This window comes from Ipomoea triloba, chromosome 11, assembly GCF_003576645.1.
Source record: "Ipomoea triloba cultivar NCNSP0323 chromosome 11, ASM357664v1".
NCBI lineage: Eukaryota > Viridiplantae > Streptophyta > Magnoliopsida > Solanales > Convolvulaceae > Ipomoea > Ipomoea triloba.
In genome coordinates, this window is record NC_044926.1 from 13,104,969 (window position 1) to 13,119,913 (window position 14,945).

Genomic DNA, 14,945 nt, shown 5'->3' on the forward strand with positions numbered 1-14,945 from the left:
TGTTCGTCGGAAAATTAGTGTGCACCTGATCACCTGTATATTTACCTTCGGCGATGTCCTCCATGGCATTTCTCAGGCGATAAAATATCCTCCACAGCTTCGAAAGCTTCACACTTGTTTTCCACCGTTTTAGAGTCCTTGAGGAATCACAACCACATTACACTCCTTCCATAATTGTAACTCTTAAAATCAAGGATTAAATCAACAAAAAATATTTCCATCTATTTTAGTAATGGGGAAGATTACAATAACATATCTGGTAATTAAATGCTCATAATACCATAAAAAGGTTAAAAAAAAACTTAACCTAGATTTGTTTTTAAAAGTGATAGTCCACTTTAAGTCATTTTTTAACAAAATATCTACTTTTGGTCATATTGTTATTGTGGCATGACCATTTTTGGTCCTCTATCAATAAAATCGTTTAAATATCGTTAAATACAAGGGCATTCCAATCTTCAATTATCATTTTTTTGGCTAACCATCTTCATCAAAAGTCGATGAGTCAACAAATTTTTTGGGGAAATGCTTTGAACACCTTCCATTCACCATATAGAGAGATTGCTTTCATACATGCCCACAAGGACCATGGACCATAAATTCTTCTACAATGTCGCAGTATTGTTGATCAACTTCTTTATTTGGTATCTCTGCTGATATAATTTTGTAGGGTGGGCAATTCGGACCGAACCGAACCGTACCGTACTGAATCGAACTGAAAGGTTCGCAATTAATAAAAACCAAATAATAATAATAATAATAATAATAATAATAATACTACTACTACTACTACTACTACTACTACTACTACTACTACTACTACTACTACTACTACTACTACTACTACTACTACTAATAAAAATAATAATAATAATAATAATAATAATAATAATAATAATAATAATAATAAAGTAATCTAAGTCTCTTGATGCCTACTCCATCGTTCAGTTCATATCCTCATTGGTATCTCTCTTAAATTTTTATTCGATTTCTTTATAGTTTATTCTCTACTTTGCACTTTTGTTGTTTGTTGCAATTGTTCTTTATCTCACAATTAGTACTTACTAGTATGCTTGAATTTTGAATTGCTATTTTGTTATATAATATTTATATTTTGGATATGGATATATTATTTGATTATGTGAATATGTATTCTTTGGTAGTATGCTCAAAAAATAAGGAAATGTTGAATTTTAGGATCTTAAACGGAACCGAATTAAAATCGAACCGAACTCTAATGTTAAATCGAATGGTTTAATTTTAAAAAAAACCCAAAAACTGAAATCGAAAAAAAACCCCGAACCGAAGCTCAAAACGCCCACCCTATAATTTTGTCAATAAAATTGGACACAAAATTGCGATCATTGTTTGCTAAGAAGAGTAGAATGTGAGCATGCGGTAGATCACGCTTTTGGAACTCAATAGTGTAGATGACTACAAAAAAAACTAATTAGTAATGAAGAAATTTGTTTTAAACTACGATTTGATTTTTTGTATAGCGATAGGACTTCACCTGCTCTCACTGTACCAAACAATTCTCTAGATTGCAACTCCTTTATTAGGTCATCCAACTTCATTTTAAAAATGTGGGAAACAATGTCGGGTCTATCTTCAGCTTTCAAATCATGCTTAGCTAGGTACCGTTCAATTTCTAGCCACTTAGGATTGCCAGTAAATGTGATGAATAGATTTGGATAACCTATCCAGCAACATATGGCCATAACATCCTGGTAATCTTGCACCATATACCTAGCACCACCCGTGAAGCTAGATGGTAGAATAATACGCTTGCCTTGTGTGCTAGGATCAATCTCACCACGGGTTAGTGCATTTGACAACCCTTTGTAAGCTTCACATCTTAAGGACGTTTGATTGTTCCTTATGTATATAAGCCTTCCAGTTTCCACCATTGTGTATGCGTCTACCAAGAACTGTTGAAATAACCTTTTGGAGAATAACAATGTCGAGAGCTCTCCAGGACGTTTATGCATGCGAAAAGAGAAAAATTCCCTCGCTATTATGCGGTTCCTACCGTTGGATTGAGTCTTGGACTCTTTACAGCAATGTATATCCTCTCTATAATCATCTTCACCATATGGAAATAAGAGTAGGTATTGCAAAGGTAAGTACGATGGATGCAATTCACTAACCTTTTTCAAGAGACCAGACCTAGTCTCGACCAATGTGTCACGTTGACCTATTGTTGGGTCTAAGTCTCCTATAATAAGTGATGCAACCTCAGACACTGTTGGGAGGTTATATGTTTGGGCATCTTTATTCCGTTTGCCAATTAGTCTCATCTTGATTTCTACACGTGGATTTGCTTGAATATGTGTCTTTGCATTGCGAAAGGATTGTACTAAAACATTGTTCTCGTCCAAAACTTTTTTAATATCAGAGACAACTTCAACATAAATGCTATATTTGTCATTGTTCTTCCTACAATTAAAAAATGAATTATTTTCTTTCTAATAACTAAAAGTACTAAATATAAATTTCATTTAAATTACATTTGTAGTAAAAATAATATTACATACCTTACAGAACCAATATGATTATTAATTTCATTATCTGTGTCGTGTATGTACAATTGAGCAAATTTTGGTTGGTTACACTCGATGGGTAACAAACTACCAATTAAGTGAAAATTTTGGCCGTTGATGCAAAAAATTGGTGGTGCACCACCGCAATTAATTGAGTGGTCAATCTTACCACCCATTGATGTGAAACTAAATATACTATTGTATGACCTAATGTTTTTTAGGAAACACGTCCTCTTCTTCCCGTGAGAAAAAAACAATTCATACAACTCTTTCGGCCGGGTGGACATATGCGACAACTTAATTTTCCCATGTGCGCAACACACTAAATATTTTGGCAATGACTTTACTCTAGATTGACTAAGATGCTCATTGTACCAGAATGTTGCCGAACAATGTTCACAACTATATGAAGGATCGCCAAAATCATCATATTGAATTGCATTACCGTTTGAAAAAAATAACTTGTAAGTTAAGATATAACTAAACACAACAATAATAATTTCTCTTCATTCAAAATTTATAACAACTTATTTACCAGATGAAGTTCATTTTCGATAACTTCATCAAAATCTTGACTTAAATCTCGACAAATTACATCTTGTGGATTTGATTCTTGTGGATTATTTGTGTGAGAAATCTCTAACAAATATGATTGACTACTCTCACTACCTAAAAAAAAGAATAACGAAATAATTCCAATTGTGAATGTCCATGCATAAAACTTGAATAAATGTAAATATTTAAATACATACATTTAGATGCATTCACATTCTTGTTTAATATGGAAACACCTGTTACTGGCAATGCACCTTTGATTTTCTTACTTCGCCTGATCCATTTACCTGTTTATTTGATAATGGTAAGATTAATAACAAAAAAAAATTGCAAAACCCCCTTTCGAAAAACATTTTTTAGTACTGTTACATTGATAGACTTACAATTTGTAATATCACTAAAAGGTAGAGAAGGAATGGATCCCACCCTAACATTCAAACAATTTTTGGAGTACCCATCATCGTCCCAATATACGTTGAGTTTTCACTTCCTACTAACAATGTAAGTCAGTTTTAATGAATCTTAGCACAAGAAATACAATATAAACAATAAATATACATATTTGTAAATAAGATAATGTTAGTTGCAAAAACTAACTGAAATTGTAGTGACTTGTTAGCTGTTTGTAATTTGTGTTAGATGTAGCGTCTTCAGAAGTTCAGGTCTCATATATATGATCCAGTATAGAATGTTCAGCCGTGTTACGAATAGTCGTATTAACAACATTTCGATCTAAAATAATAACAATGTAATTAGATCTTATATAATGCTTGTGTATAATACATTACGTAGAATAAATTAATACTAACCGTTGGTCAACACACTCAAATGAGTGGATAACGATCTTTGAAATACACCATAAAACACACTATTAAAATTAAAAAGAAAAACCATTCATGATTATTTTATTCATAAAATTACACAACATATAATTATTTTCACATATGATATGTTTATACAATTATGATTATACTACACATATAATAATTTAAAACACACACACACACACACACACACACACACATATATATATATATATAAAGATTTTCGTTCAGGTGCGGCCGTGCGGTCACACACCACTCAATGTTAAAATGCACCACAATGAAAATACACAAAAACACCAAAAGACACACCACACTCCCAAAATAATGTAGCATAACTCCTATGTCCCTAATGGTGCATTTCCTAACACTGTGTGGTGTATATTTGCATACCTAGTGGTGTGTTTTTTGGTGATGCGTACCTAACGGTGCATATTTGTGTGGTGCATTTTCTAATATTGAGTGGTGTATATCTGTATACATAGTGGTGCGACCGCACTGACCGCACGTTAAGGCGTGACTATTTCTATACGCTTATATGAATTTTAGTATATATTTCTATACATTTATATGAATTTTAGTGTGTATATATATATGAATTAAATGACTATTTACACTTAATAGAGCATGCTGGTTGCTTTTTTTTTTTTTTTTGTAAAAACTGTTAACTATGTTTACATGAAGAACAAATTATAAATTTTTATATAATGGAAACTGTTGACTAACCTTGGCTAGATGATGATGGTAGCTTCCTCTTGTGTCCAATGACTGTGGTACTTGATAGTTGCTTCATTTTTTCGAAATCTTTAATATCTAGAGCAGAAGTGTTTGAATCATCTTTAGATTTTGGTATGTGAGTTATGTTCTTATATGCTTACCAATCTGATATTAAATTTTTGTTTTAATTAGAGGTGTGTTCATTTTTCATATTGGGTATTGAACACTTTTGAAATGATGTCTTCACATCTTTCAAAAAACATAAGAATCATGTATCAATCATCAGGGCCGGCCTTGGGCACGTTTGCCCAGGGCCGGAGCACAGGGCCCCCAAAAATTGGGGGCCCCATGTTTAAAAAAAAAATTAATAGGTATATATATACAGTATATAAGGGCCATTAGGCATTAAGCAATCTTTTTCCTTCGGCAGTTCGGCGCAAGTGCGCAGCCATCCCAATGATCCCACATCACCCTAATTAATGTGGCTTTCGGCTTTCCCTAATCTCTAATTACCGTTGCTTTCAATTCAATCCTTTGATTCCTTTCATTAGTCGTCATTACCAACATTATTACATTACATAGCTTATATTTACACAAATCCCACAACTAGCCTAACTAGGTGTCTAGGTATTAGTAATTTTCTAGTTGGTGCAAACATCAATTAGCATATGACAGAGACACAATATCAATTATGTAAAATCGTAAATCTCAGCAGTCACAGGCAGCAGTAGCACGTAAATACGCAATTGACGCAAACAATAGATGACAGACGCAGCTTAACAGAACTCTTCAATTCTTCTTGATCACTCAAGTTCTTCAATTCTCTTAACAAGGTAATTAAAATTACTAAATATTCACAATTCTTGTTTATTGTTTTATTTACATGACTTAGTAATTCTGATTTCAGAATAATGTATTCAAGAATTTGTTTCTTGATTAATTATTTATTTATAGAGTTTCTAAATAATTTTTTATTTTTTCTAAGAAATTTATAATTATGTATTTTAGAAAATATTCATTTGGGTTTGAGAAGCATAAGAAATAAAAGAAGAATTGAGCAACTAACTCAATATCAAAAGGGAAGTCTTGAAAAATTCATTACAAAAGAAACTCAAATAGATGTGCAAAAAGATGATGCAAGGAAAAATTGATAGATGTTAATCTTCATATAGAAGATCAAGATGATTGTGAGATTGAAAAAAATTAAAATCATAGTGTGCACAACGATGATAAGGATCTTGTGACAATGAAAATAATCAAAAGTTTAGTGGATGATTTTGCGTCTAAATGTGCCATGGGGCATGTCACTTTTTAAATGAAATTTAGTTGTATTTTTTATACAATATTTATATTTTGAATTTTTGGCACAATTTTTTGAACAACTATTATTTATATATGCAAATTACTTGAAAAAGGGGGCCCAATTTAAGATATCGCACAGGACCCCAATTTTTATTGGAACGACCCTGTCAATCATGAGCCCTATAAAATTTTTACTACACATATGTGAAGGTTAATACTTGTTAATCACTAATTTCCAAAAGTTACTTATATGAACACATGTTTTTTTTTTTACACAGGTTAACTGGTTGTGCATTTATGTTACATTGGAGCTGAGAAGATTCATGTTTTGACGCACATCAGCACATGTGTAATATGATTTAAGTTAACTTAGTTACCAACATTGTTATTGTATTTTTCTGTCCTACATATCTTGTTTTTCGTTTGTATAGTAAATAGGGATTTATAACATTTCTGTTAAAATACATATTTTGGACTGTTGGGAACTCACATATAAACATCTGTTCAAAGTTAATTATTTGCATAGCAGTTTAAGTATTTTTTGATAGAACACACTGTTTTTTTTCTAAATTTTTAATCCAACAGCTTGATAGAAGTATATAGAGAACAACTTAGCAGTTTAAGTATTTTTTGATAGAACAACTTAACAACAAATTTTTTATCCAACAACTTGATAGAAGTATACAGATAACAATTTTGATAAAAAAAAATGTCGTATACTTATATTTAAATATATTTTGTTCACATGTTTTCAATTATGTGTTATAAATAACTTATCTCGAATGGGTGTACTTCAGAAATACTGTCTTCTATGTCATAATGGTTAGTATATTTATGGTTTCAGTATCTTAAACATAATAGATTTGTTATTACTTTATATTCTAAATCAATCTTTGGTCTTAATTTAATTGGAGATTGGATCTATAAATTATGTTTATAGGAACATGACCATGGACTTTGGATTTGTTGGAATAGTAGACTTGAAAGGTTAGTATTCTTACTTTTGACATAGGTTTCATATGTCAGTTATTTATAAGGATTCTTGGTTTATAATGCCTGCGAGATATTTGAAATCTAGTGTATTTTTTATGTTCTTTAGACCGTTGTTTATATTATCTGAGTAAGTTGTAGCATTTATATATGATATTGAATGTGAGATAGTACAAAATTTGCATTATAGTTCTTACTTGAATATACTTGTGTAATTACATATTCTTTTTACAGTAAAATTGGAATACAATTTGTAAGGTGCTAAAACCTAACCATTAGAAAGACTAAATTCTAAAGAAATTAGGAAAACTGCTAATATATGGTAGGCACTGATATAGCTGGCCAAATGTGGTTTGTTTCTCCCTTCTTTACCTGCAAATTACATGTGCAAAAATGATTAGTGAATAAAACTTCTTTACTAAGTAAGAATGGTAAAGAAATAAGAACATTTAAGATGATATGTTATGGAGTGATATAGTTGGTCATACTTCCTTTCTTCTTATCTCTTGACCTGTATTTGAGACATAGGAAAAATGAAATAAAAAAGTCAAGTTAGTCAAGAGATAGGCAATTGGAACATATAGTGCTCATATCGTGTTTTAAGGGAACATTTAAGAAATCCTTAACTATTCTAAGGATTTTCAAAAGTAATTATAAAGTCTGAGTTTATTTAAAAAAAAAAAAAAAGCCAACACAACATTAATGTTTGATAGTAGCAGAACCAAATCAACAAAACAGTGTCCTTAAAACATTTTTGAAACATCCAAAATGTCTTTAAGTATTAAGCTGCATCATCATTTGTCTTCCCCAACTTGATCTCTATGAGCATTTTCTTTGATTAGGTCTTGCTTGAGGAAAATTCATCTAAAAGACAGCGCTTAACAGCTCTAGATTCTAGGTCATCGACATCCTTTCCAATTCTAATTATAGCCAGGGGACTTTCGGCCTCACCTTGAAAAATAAACTCCTAAAAAAAGAGCTATATTAATTTTAATATAACACTCAGACCAAAAAATTAATTGATAGGAATCAACCAATTTAGGGTTGTTAATAATCTTACCTCATCTGATTCAAAGCAGTCATTGGACTCAAGCTTAAAAGTTGGATCATTGTCAAAGTTTTCCAGTAATTCAGGACAGTAGGAATCAACCAATTTAGGGTCATTAATAATCTTCATAACGGTGAATGCATTATGAAAGTTATCAAATTGTTCTGTCCTCACGAAAATTTTCCATATTAGTGTCACAGAAAACAAGGATAAAATCTAATTGGGTAGTAGTTGGTTATCCTATAAATTAGAGATTAGATATAGTCAATATTAAGGTTTAGACTTGTTAAGTAAAGTCATTTAATAAGTAATAGTGCATTACCTGTGGATATTTGTTTCTCTATTCTACAGCTGACATACCTATCAACTATTTGCACTCGCGGTCCCATAAAAGGAATGATGCATTACTGTTAAGATGAGAGAGAATAAGGGTTTCATATATTTCACATATCAATAACTGTACAGACTACCACTATTTATACAGGAATAATCTATAACCTAATGGACCTATTGATAAACGGGCTTAAGGTTTCAACACTCCCCCTCAAGTTGGAGAGTATAGATCATATGCTCTAAGCTTGTTACAAATATACCCAACTCTAAGAGCTCTAAGAGACTTTGTTAGAATATCAGCTAACTGATCTGCAGAATTGACAAAGCTAGTCTTAATACTCCCCGATGCAATTTTCTCCTTGATGAAGTGGCAGTCAACCTCAATGTGTTTGGTCCTCTCATGAAAGACTGGATTTGAGGCAATTTAAAGAGCTGCTTGGTTGTCACATATCAATGTCATTTGAGCAACCTAGCCACACTGTAACTCTTGAAGTAAGTGCTTTAGCCACATCAGCTCACACGTGACAAGAGCCATGGCACGATATTCAGCTTCAGCATTGGATCTAGCAACAACATCTCGCTTCTTACTTTTCCTAGATATAAGATTACCGCAAATGAAAACACAATAACCTGAAGTAGAGTGTCTGTTAAAAGGACAACTAGCCCAGTCTGCACTAGCAGGGCTGCTTACTCTGAAGGAACAGAATTCCCAACAACTTGAGCATGTCCTCTATCTTCATAGAGTAAACCTTGCCCTGGTGCTCTTTTGATGTACTTTAGCACCCGAACAACAGCATCCCAATGAGTATCACAGGGATTCTCAAGAAACTGACTTAATACACTGACTGCAAAGGAGATATTTGGTCGAGTTATTGTGAGATAATTCAATTTCCCAATTAATCTCCTATATCTCTCTCGGTCAGGCAATGGCCCCCCCCCTGTCCTGGTAGAAGTTTAACATTCAGATCCATTAGATTATCCACAGGTCTACAATCCAACAGACTAGTTTCTTCTAAGATATCCAAGGCATACTTTCTTTGAGAAATAACTATACCACTGCTAGATTGGGCTACTTCAATTCCAAGAAAATACTTTAGCTTGCCTAAGTCCTTAGTTTGGAACCGACTGAAGAGATACTCTTTCAATTGAGATATGCCCTCTTGATCACTTCCTGTAATAACAATGTCATCTACATACACAACAAGATATATGCATTTCCCATTAGAATGGCGATAAAAAACAGAATGATCAACTTCACTTCTGACCATACCAAACTCACACACTATAGAGCTAAATCTCCCAAACCAAGCCCGGGGAGATTGCTTTAAACCATACAAAGAGCGGCGAAGTTTACATACCAAACCAGACTCCCGCTGAGCAACAAACCCAGGTGGTTGCTCCATATAAACCTCCTCCTGAGGATCGCCATGGAGAAAAGCATTCTTGATATCCAACTGGTGTAAGTTCCAATGATTTATGGCAGCCAGAGATAAAAGCAAGCGAACTGATGCAATTTTAGCTATAGGAGAAAAAGTGTCAGTGTAATCCAAACCAAAAATTTGAGTGTAGCCTTTAACCACCAGCCGCGCCTTAAGGCGATCAATCTTGCCATCAAGTCCACCTTTACAGTATAAATCCATTTACAACCAACAACAGTCTTACCCAAAGGGAGAGGGACTAACTCCCATGTGCCACTAGATTGAAGAACCTCCATTTCTGTCAACATGGCTTGGCGCCAACCTGGATTCGAGAGGGCCTCACTAGTATACTTAGGTATAAACACAGAAGACAAGTGATAAAGGAAGGCAAAGTACGGGGAAGATACACGATGATAACTCAAGAAAGTATGTGTAGGATGAGGGTTACGAGTAGAACATGTACCTCTCTGGAGAGCAGTGGATGCCTCAGAAGGATCAGTGACAGATTGTAGTGGAAGTGGTAGAACCGTAGTTGGAGGATCGGACGGCACATGTGAGTCAACAGGAGCCTCAGTAGGTGCAGTTTGAGGATCAATACTCTGGGCAAGAGGAAGTGGACCAAGATAAGGAATGGGGAGAACCTCTGAAACTGTGTTATTTGGAGAAGGCTGGAAAAAAAAGATGACTCAATAAAAGTGACATCTACAGACACAAAGTGACGCTTTAGTGATGGAGAATAACACCTATAACCCTTTTGTAGTCGAGAATAACCTAAGAACACACACATAACAGCTTTAGGGTCCAATTTTGAACGCCCAGGAGCCATGTCATGAACAAAACAAACACACCCAAAAACCCGAAGATGGAGAGGAAAAAGATCAACGGAAGGATACACAATGGAATATGGAGTATCGTTGTTAAGTATGGAGGATGGCATGCGATTGATCAAGTAACAAGCAGTAAGAATAGCATCAGCCCAAAATTGTGGAGGAACATGAAAATGTAATAACATAGTGCGAGGAATTTCTACTAAATGCCTATTTTTCCTCTCAGCAACCCCATTCTGCTGAGGTGTGTAAACACATGACCTTTGATGTAACATACACCGAGATGTCATATAGGATTGAAAAGGGTTGGAGAGATACTCCTTGGCATGGTTGAAAAAATCGCTAGGCGCGCCTAGGACGCCTAGCCGGGGATTAATCGGCGCCTAGGCGTCCGTGTATTTTTTATTTTATTTTTTATTTTTTAAAAATTTGTTTAAATATTTTTAATTTTTTAAAGTCTAATAATTATAAATTATATAATACTTTAATAGTTAATACTAAAATATTAAATATTAACCTAAAAAATATCTAAAGTTTGTACAATTTAGGATTTTCCGCTCAAAACGATGTTGTTTTGAGTGAAATAGCCCATTAAAAAAAAAGATCAATAGTTAATCGACCGACTAGAAGGCCTAGTCGGTGCCTAGTCGATCTAGTCGACGCCTAGGCGGTCAGCGTCTAAGCGGCCTAGGCGGTGCTTTGGCGGCATAGGCGGAGCTTAGGCGGCCTAGGCGGTCGCCTAGCCGGCCAGCCGCCTAGACCACCATTTAATGTGATACGCTAGGCGGTCAACCAGGGCCTAGCGCCTAGGCGGGATTTTTGCAACACTGCTCCTTGGCATTGTCACTGCGTAAAACACGGATGGGTTTACCAAATTGAGTTTGTATTTCAGCATAGAAATTTTGAAAATTTTGAAATAATTCAGAACAATCTTTCATAAGGAAAACCCAATCACATCTCGACTAATCATCAATAAAGGTTACAAAGTAATGGAAACCCAAAGTAGAACTGACTCGACAAGGACCCCAAACATCTGCATGAACTAAATCAAAGAGGGACATAGCCCGATTATTGACTCTCCTTGGAAAAGACTAACGTGATTGTTTTCCAACGTGACACGACTCACAATCTAAAGACTCACCAGAAAGACCTAGAACCATCCGTCGAAGTTTGGAAAGGCTAGGATGGCCAAAACAACTAAGAATAAGCATAGGAGAATCTGTGGACGCACAAGCAGCAACACCACCACGCAGGTAATAGAGACCCTGTGACTCAAGCCCGGTGCCAATCACCTTCCCCGTACTGCGATCCTGCATAATAACCGAATCAGCACAAAAGGTTATAGAGCAGTTAAGGGCAAGGGTGATTTTACTCACAGAAATAAGGTTGAAAGGACTATTAGGGACATATAACACAGACTCTAAGGGGAAAGATGGCAGAGGAGAAGCCTGACCAACACCAACAACTGGTGTTTGATGACCATTAGCTAAGGTAACCATGGGTAAAGCTTTAGGCTTAGAAACATTAGTCATAAGATATACATTACCAGAAATGTGATATGAGGCACTTGAGTCCAGTATCTAAGTACTAGGTGAACTAGTGTGAGAGAGACAAACAAGAGAGGAAGTACCAATATTGAAAGAAGGTGTGGGAGTGACATCTCGGGATGCTTTAAACTGGAGGTACTCTTCATAGTCTCTAGGGGTGAAACTCACACTATGAGCCTGAGCCTCCGAACCAGTGGCATGTACCACATTAACAGAACGTGGAGGTCTGCCATGTAACTTGTAGCAGCGATCCTTGGTGTGACATACCTTGTTGCAATATTCACAACGAGAACAGTTGCCAAGACGAGCACCATTACTACTAGGAGGTCCGGAAAGCCCTCTATCTATTGCTCGGGATGCCAAAACAGATGAGTCTCCAACGGGCTCAATTGAGGGAACAGACCCGACTCTAAGCAATCTAGCAGCAGTTCCAGTCAAGGTAGGTACAGTAGGACTTGCCAAAATCTTATCTCGAACATAAACCAAATCAGGACGAAAGGTAGCCAAAGCAAACACCATGAAAAACTTGTCACATTGCTTAAAATGCCCATCAGCAGTCTTTTCATGCATCATCATTTTATTGTATTCTTGCTGTAAAGCTTCAACTCGTCCTAAGAATTCAGGAATACCCATATCAACAGTCCCACGAAAGTTAAGCATATTAGATATCAATGAATAAAGCCTTTGGACATCATTAGTGTAAAGAGACTTAACTTTATTCCAAACATCATAGCAAGTCTCATATGCTTTGTAAATGTTATGGAGTTTAGGATCAATTGGCTGCCATAACATATTACACAATAAGGCATCCGTCTTTTTCCATTCACCTTTGTTTTCTATAATTTGATCAACTTTCGTGTCCAGATGGGTAGACATACCTTGACCTTTGAACCAAAGTTTAATAGATGCAACCCAAGATGCATAATTCTCACTCCTAACCAATTTATCCATAGTAATAGTGGGGAAAAAGGTAAAATTAATTGAAGATGATGTCATAATGAGGAGAAGGAAGAAAAAACACACTGTTCTATACTCTGAGGTGGCGATGGCCGAAAAATAACGGCGACGACCGGCGAAACTGACAACACGGATATGTGCGTCTCCTCGGCGACGGCTGTGGCGCGTGGCGGCGACAGACGACGATCGGACTTCAGCCCCTCGCTCGCGGCGAGGTTCTAAGAAGGCCTATGGTGTTCGTTTTGGAAAAAAAACCACTAGGCACACGACAGAACGGAAAAATAGTCGCACAGGTGGCACCGGTGGCGGCAGCGGACGGTAAAGAAATTAGGGTAATTAGGGTTTTGGCTCTGATACCATGTTAAGATGGGAGAGAATAAGGGTTTCATATATTTCACATATCAAGAACTATACAGACTACCACTATTTATACAGGAATAATCTATAACCAAATGGACCTATTTATAAACGGGCTTATGGTTTCAACAATTACCATTCCTGTCGACAACTCTCACATTAATCCTATATCTCAAAATTCCTTCTCCCCATGTCCTATTACACTTGTAATAGTTGTAGAAGCCCTTAGTATTTAGGGAGAATTTTTTGCTACAACATTGTGTATTGCATGAGTTATAACACCAGTCCAAACCACCTTCTATACCCACAATCTTAGCCACAACCCAATAGTCTATGTACTAGATATAAATAAATAGATTAAAAACACTGATGTTATTAGATGTTATCATATTATTTTAAGTAAAATACTTGTTTCTTCTCATATATATCACTAATGGTACTCATAATCATAAAACCAGTGTTGAATGTGTCATAAGTATTGACAACAGATAAACTTGACATAGAACAAATGCTACGCAAAAGAGTCTTCTCACCACATATTCTATAATAGACAACAAATAATTTAGGAATTGTAGAAATTTTACATTTTTATAAGTCTTAAGATGAAGAAAATTTTCTATCTCAATGTAGTTTTTACCTCTCCCTAAATTCATTTATTTCAGGAATATCTTCATTGATAAGTATTTGAGTGGCATCATAGGAGCTTGAAATATTAGTTTCCCCAGCTATTGAAAATAAAGAAAAGATTAAAAAAAAATTATTGAACCATGTAGAGTAATTTATAGTATAGCATAACTCAAAAAAAAAAATAGAAACAAACATGCAGTCTGTTTTATGTACTTACTATTGTAACAATTTTTACCCTACAGAATTGCATAAAAATAATGACATGATCATTGCAACTTTTTGAATAAATTACATTTTTGGTCCTGTGACTATTGGGGTCTTGTTAATTTCAGTACTCAACTTTAAAAATTAACAATTTAGTCCCATAACTATGCAATTTTTAACACATTTGGTTCACCCGGCCAAATCACCGGCCAAATGTCGCCGGAAAAACTTAAATTTGTTTAGATTGTTTATTCATGGAGGCAAAATGGTCAATTTAAGTTTAAAAAAAAAGGGGAAAGTTTGAAATATTTAAAAATGGGAAAGCCTTCTTCTTCGCGTATGCATTCTGGAATCTGGCTTTTAGCATTATGTGTGCTAATGGCATTTGACAGCCATAGCCAAGAAAAGTTAAAATTAAAACTAAAAAAAATTAAAACATAGAACTCCAAAATAGCTATCCTTCATCGCTTGCCATGTCTGCCATGTCTGATGTTCCCAGTCACGCATGTACCATCACCGGCATGTACATCCGGCACTCTCCCGGCCTCCCCCCGCCGCCGCCGCCGCTTAATCTATTGTAAGCACAAGATGAATTACTGCAACGACTCTTCTCTCTCTGCTTCTTACTGCTCATGCTTAGCGCTATGAGACCCATTATTTGAGCTTTGCAGCTTTGGATTATACAAGTTAATTGGGTAA